At 44.1% G+C, this 5,291-nt stretch overlaps 1 long non-coding RNA gene across 1 annotated transcript; it reads right to left on the reverse strand.

The window, feature by feature from the left end:
* Positions 1-599: 599 nt before the first annotated feature.
* On the reverse strand, positions 600-2,851 carry LOC111269038 (uncharacterized). Its single transcript, XR_002685523.2, has 2 exons — positions 2,579-2,851; positions 600-1,384 (listed from the first exon to the last, which is right to left on the reverse strand). It is a non-coding gene; the product is annotated as an uncharacterized LOC111269038 (long non-coding RNA).
* Positions 2,852-5,291: the final 2,440 nt, after the last annotated feature.

Genomic DNA, 5,291 nt, shown 5'->3' on the forward strand with positions numbered 1-5,291 from the left:
CCACCCTAGCCGTCACGATTGGTCCAGCTGGCATCGCCATTTTGCCAAAATCCATCTTGAGTAGTCTATTGGATCGCTGTTTTTTATAGTTCGATTATTTCTCGCGACCGCTTGTGTGATTCAGTTGAGTATTGTCCCAGAAAGAACGATTACTGCATCTGCTTGAATAGTTCGCTGCGGGTCAGCTAAGACTGACCCAAAAAACAATGTCGCTTCCAGTTTCAGCTGAATTTAAACTTCCCATAGCTCACCATTGCACTAGCGTCTATTACAGTAGTTACTCTAGACGAAATATAAACCCACTGACTGACCAACTTTTTGTCTAAATACATTATTGTCAACTATGGAGGATCTTTTCTAGCAAACGCGTTTTACATCGTTAAATAGCAAGAATGTATTGAATTTTCTTTTTAAATAACCCGAACAATGTGTTTCTAATAATTCGCCCACCCTTTTTTTGTTTCAATAGGCAACATTTGATAGACTAATGTGGACACAGATACCTTGGTAGTTACAGAAGATTTTTAATGCATTTCTGTAAATAATTCGACTCATCTGCTTCATTTAGACTATCGGGAATGGCCTGATTGTAGAAAATCTACAATCAGTCGTATTAGGTTTACAATTAACGCGACAAAACAGTGAGCGTAAAGATAGAGGTACAAAAGACACAAGAGGAAATGCTTGAGTCCGCTTTATATAATATATGCATTGAAACGCAGTTAAATCATTGCTGGTCTTTTTGCTGAAATGTTTTGCATCGACCCAGTGTGGTAAGTAGAAATGGGTTTTTTACATGTAGGGCAGTTAGCAGAACGCTCAATTTGTAACGAATACGTTAGCAAAGAAATAACAGCGAGGTAGGTATGTTGTCAGCTTTGTACGACGAGCGACCACAAAGGACGTTATCCAGGATTGGATTTTCATGTCTTAAATTTAGATGTTTCTATGATATATAGCACACAAATTTCCTAAGCCTGTAAGGAGCTCAGACTTTCAGCTGCTTTACAACCTCAAGTGTTAATTTATGTATGTTGTTGATCACAATCGTATTTGCACACGAGGAACACAAACCTTTTACAGAGTTAGAAGACTTGAGCCAACTTAGAGCAAGGTGCAATCAGGCCGCCTAATTAAAAAATAAGGTACAAGTTATATGGCGGCTCAAGGTCACCTGTTTCGTTGCTTTTTTAACAGCAGATGGAGTTCCTAATTGAGCCTAGCGTTCCGTCTCAGCGTTAACGTCAACAACAATGAGAAGAGTAGATCGAAAGCAGTAACGACTCTTCGTGGCATCGCCATGAAATGGTCCAGTCTCGATTGAACAGCCTAACAACCGTTCGAAGCAGCCGCTCTGTTTCGACAGCTCTCACTTTGGTGGCACCTATAACAGTTAAACGGAACCCTTCGTCAAATATGTACCTCGGTACGATATACATTTACCTATCGAATATTATTTACCACTAACATAGGGAAATGTTTGCGTTTAAAAACTATACCGGCTAATCTAACAAAAAACAGATATTTCAACATAATGGTTTGAAGGTATCTCAATGAAGCTACTGGCGGTTATAATTAATCGATGTAACCACGATTTATTACGGTTACAGCTTCAATTCTTAGCGTAAGCCACCAACTTGTACTCTTTTAATTTGCAACTAAGCTTTTGATAGTAGAAGCAATAGCATCAAAACGTACGAACAGGTACAAACTTGTCAATGCCCTGCTTAAATACGCATAAAAAGTTGCCGGGCAGCAGATGAGAGGCCTCAAAAATGCAAGAGCTCAAAACGGCCAGTGTTTGAAAAACGTTAACTTATAAAGTTTATCTGGACGAATTTATTGGACTTGGCAATTGATGACCCGCTCTCTAAAATATCCATTAATTTCTGTATCGATGAAGAATGGCTTTTCAAACTATTCTAACGAATTTTGTAGCTCTTTAAAGCTAAACTCCATTAAGGATTCCTGGTTTGTTTCAAGGGGGTTTTCCTTCCAGATTTTCAGAAAGCTTACGAAAACTGACAATAATGTAGAGCGTTGATTTCGGGCGGGGGTTCGGTGAGCGCGAAGAGGTTAGATGACAGCCAATCTATTTCCACATTCTACTATTTTAAGATCGTGCTTTTCTCTGGTACCTCGAGTAATGGACGAACGCATGCCCTTTACGAGAAACGGTCCGCCAAAGCTTTCTCGAATCCTATGTATTTTTTAGCATTTGCATGGTTGGAAGAACTTGGAGCAAATAGGGTTACTAAGTCAACGTACCTTACTAGTTGCCACGATTACTAATTGAGAAATGCTTCTGACGGAACGGATCTATTTGAAAACATCGAATATATTCAATAACGCAACAATTATACTTCTGCTAGAGGTTTCGCCAGATAAACGAATCAACTAGACATGCTCAATTGTTATTTGCTATACAGGGCAAAAACCCGGCGTCCACCGATCCGTTCGGCCAAATTCCTACTATAGATCGAATGTATCCGTAAGATGTATTTGAAGGATTTTCCACACAATAGCGATGTAGAAGCATGACATGCACAGATCCATAGCACACTTCGCATTCACTTACGGATTGACTTGCTTCATACTCTTACGTATACCGGTAAGAACTCAACCCTATCGTGCATCGGATTCGCGCTACCTTCTAATGAGCGTACAGAGAATGAGTAAAAACGGCTAACCGACTAATAGAATTAGAAAAAGGGAGACAAATAACGGCTAGTAGTGGTTTCAAGATAATACGATGCTATAGTAGTAGAAGGGACCGCAGACTAAGCGACATCACCACAGGCGGCGTAACAAACATCATCAGCGATCTTCTACATTGCGGACAGCACCACTACCCTCGTCCACGGAAAAAAGTCGAATAGAAACAACATGAAAAAAGGAATAGATAATCTAGATGCAGTATTCAGCTGTTGTTCTCACCAGTGTTGCCCTTCCCCTTCTACTGCTGCCACCGTAGCGGTAACCTTTGTGTCCAATGCTCTTTCTACTGTTATTATTGTTGTTATTGTCCAGCTGTTGTTATTCAGTTACTCAGCTGGCACTGACAGATTGATACGTACATATATATAGGAGAATCGTGGAGTTGTTATCGTCGCTGCTGAAAAACAAAACAGCAAGAATTTATCGTTTGACGTAACGGGGCGCACGGCCGATAAAAAGTGGACGAGAAAAGGGGGCTAGTCTACGAAAAGTAGGGAATCGAAGAGAATATGCTTCGCCGTCGTCGTCGTCATCGTTTTCATCGTCGTGTAATGCCGCAACAGCAGGCAAAAGCCAGCCAGTCGCTTACGGCTGCCGCTCTGGCTGCCTCAACCCTTGCTTTCACCTGGCGTCGTCGTCGCGGAGTCGACTTCGTTGCTGACATGTGTCTCGCCACCACCGTAAACAGCAGCAACATCAGCAGTCGCGCTGCTAGCAAAATAAGGCTGGAAAGGACCTTAAACAGGGACCAGCCTGGCCGACTGAACGGCCAGCTTAGAGCCGAATGTTAGCCTGCGACACCTAAATTGGTCGGCTGCTTTCTTGAGATTGCTATCGATATCACTGTTTTTTTTCGTTATTGGGTCTGACATCTGCCTCTCGACACCACTCAGCGTCGTCATTGACGTTGCAATGTCTACCGGGCTCTACGCCTAGCGCGCATATAATCCGATCCACGCGAGACTTTAAGGCCTACCAGACAAGCTGCGCGCTCCAGTCGCAGATTGCCTTCGCAGGACCAGCATTTGCTTATATCAACATGAAACCAGAGCGTTGGCTGGTTCGCATGCTGCTGCTGCTGTTGCTAACGGGTGGTTCACACTGCTGATCTCCTAATGCCGATATGACGCTTGCCAACTGCTGGCATTGGTGCATTACCACCGATTGGTCGGCCAATCGGCCCGGGTAGTCGACGGAGAAACCCATCTCGTTCCGACCCGTCTGGACCCGTAACCCTACAATCGCCTGATTGTCTGGTAGTTCGCTGTCGATGTTTACAAGCGGCATGGACAAAACCGCCTGGTGCAATAAGGCGCTGCCGGCCTCCAAGATGTAGAGGTGGCATGTTACGTTATCGGTCTGACCGTATCAGGCCTCGAATGAATGACCCTTTAAGCTGCAGCTAAAAGGAACGATTTGCGTTTTCGCTTCAGCCGTTCGGCGTCGCAACCTCCCAATATAACAAATGATTTAGCGTTCCAGCAACAATTTATTCGTATCAAGAATACATGTGCTCAATACGCTAGCCTGAATGGGAAAAATGGTCCGTCCTTAACCTATAATACGTTTTATGTGTGTTTTACAAAGCAGGAGGGCGCACTTGTAATACAGATGTGGGTGTGCTGGTCAGTCAACGCTTCCGAAAGCTTCAGCTTGCCTTCGGGCTTCTCCACGCTTAACTCAACTTTCACCGGTCTAATCGCATGATCTTGCCTTCCTGGTTAGCTGCTGCTGGCGCATGCATGACTTGAACGGCAAACGGCGGAAGTAGAAATCATTAGAAGTGGCAATCGGTAAACAGACACCATGAGGCCAGCACCACCCCCAGCTGCTGCTGCTGCTGCCGTTGTCACAAGGCATTGTTCTCCTGCCGCTTGTGCAAAAAGTTATTCCAAATCATCACAACCCCCTCCATATAATAACATGCCTATTAAATATCGACACTGTGACAGCGAACCCTCAAGCAGCACTACATTGCATACGGCTTCACAATACTTCACTTACCGAGATCGTAGCACCAACCAGCGATACTACATGCTATACGGAGGGATTCGGACTGCCGGGCTGGGGGAGGCGCGAAGACGACGAACCCGTAAGTTGGCTATGTGAAAATTTGCTCTTGTCTCATGTAAACGAAGACACATCCAGACCTGTCAACCAATAATAGTTCAACCCCTCTATGTTTATCAGGCTCGATTTGTATACATCTACTGACTGCCGAGAAGAAAAGGACGGGAAGATTTGGTCATCTGTCGCAGGAAAAGAGCGCTCCGCGTCTTCCTTCTGGAAACAGTCATGCACGTGTAGATACCATTATGTAGTAACGATGTGATGTTAATAACTGCCATGATATGCACGCGAATAGAGAAACAAGTACATGTGAGATCGTTTAGGTCCATGGCCAAGATTTAGGTCCGTCGCCTTAATAGGTTCGCAGAACGCTCAGGATCTCAACGAAAGGTTATATTTTTGTCGAACGTGCAGACAATTATGGCGCGCTGTTGCTCGCATGAGCGGCACATCTACAGTGGGTATAATTTGATGAAGTCTCTGTGATTATACCTAAGGCAGGT

Source organism: Varroa jacobsoni, unplaced genomic scaffold (genome assembly GCF_002532875.2).
Source record: "Varroa jacobsoni isolate VJ856 unplaced genomic scaffold, vjacob_1.0 scaffold_1347, whole genome shotgun sequence".
NCBI lineage: Eukaryota > Metazoa > Arthropoda > Arachnida > Mesostigmata > Varroidae > Varroa > Varroa jacobsoni.